Here is a 1,212-nt window from a genome sequence, read left to right as displayed (position 1 = left end):
CGAGGCTCGCTTTGGGGGGGTTTCCCCCCTCCCCCCCCCGGACAGGGCTCGTCGCCGCGGCAACGCCAGCTGGCTGCCCTCACCCAAAATGGACCCCAGGGCTTCATCCCCCAGGGGCCATCTTGAGCAGGGCCCTCCTGGCGGCAAGGGGAAGGCCGCGGCCATCTCGCCCTGCTTGCCCCGAGCGCCCCACGCTGAGGAGGAGGCAGCAACCATCTTCCCTCTCGCCCCGCCTGAGGCGCCATTTTGGAAGCGGGCGCCTCCCCCCTGAGGCGATCCCGACCCGCAGGCCCGGAATTAAGGGTTTTTCATCCCAATCGTAATGTCTCCCGCAAATATTTCCTCCCCAAAGCAAATTTCCCCAGAGACAGTGAGGAAAACTTAAAGAAAAGCAGCGAAATCGTGGTGTTGTATCCTCCATCCTCAGGCTTCTCCTGCAGCAAGAGGGACGCTCCTGGTAGGGCTTGTAAATCAGGGGAAGGGCTATTGCGTGGGTGCAGGGAGGTTTTGGGTTATTTTTCCCTGAATTCAGGTTCCTCGAGCTGATCCACGACACTCGTCGTGACGTGGTGAAGAGGCTGACGCAGCAGAGAGGCCGATGGTGTGAAAACCGCCCCCGAAAAAATCCTCTCTCTCGCACCTTCACACCAGAAACCCCCAGTTCAGTGACCACCACCCCGAAAATGGATTTCTGAAGGAAAAAAAAGGTGCACAGGAGGTTCCTCCGACTTCTTTTTTGCAATATTTAATCCTTTATGCTGGAAAACGCGGCAGCTAGGTGACGGGTGAGCGAGCCCAGGGCAAAAATGTGCCCCTTTCCACAAAAAAAGCACTAATTTTGAGACAAAACGGGCTGCCTTGAGGGTCTGCTGCGACCCAGGGCAGCTCCAAACCTGCCTGGCATCTCCTTTTGTTAACAAAAAAATGGTTTAAAAATGATAAAAACCAAAGCCGGGCAAACCACCCACTGGCTGATAGCGCCGTGAAGGCATAATTATGATTGTGAAGCTGCGATTTAAATTAATTAAACGCTGCAGGGGTTGCTGGGGTGCGTTTCGAGCACCCACATCCACCCCCTGGGGTGCTCCCAGCACCCTGATGCCTTTGGCACCCCAACCCCGGCACCTTGCTGGCACCACCCCCCACATCCTATAAGGACCCAGGCATCTGGGCTTCCCCCCATGCCAGCAACCTACAGGGACACAGACCTCC

This window comes from Pygoscelis adeliae, unplaced genomic scaffold (genome assembly GCF_000699105.1).
Source record: "Pygoscelis adeliae isolate BGI_AS28 unplaced genomic scaffold, ASM69910v1 Scaffold459, whole genome shotgun sequence".
NCBI classification, from domain to species: domain Eukaryota; kingdom Metazoa; phylum Chordata; class Aves; order Sphenisciformes; family Spheniscidae; genus Pygoscelis; species Pygoscelis adeliae.
Note: the sequence above shows the minus strand (reverse complement) of the source record.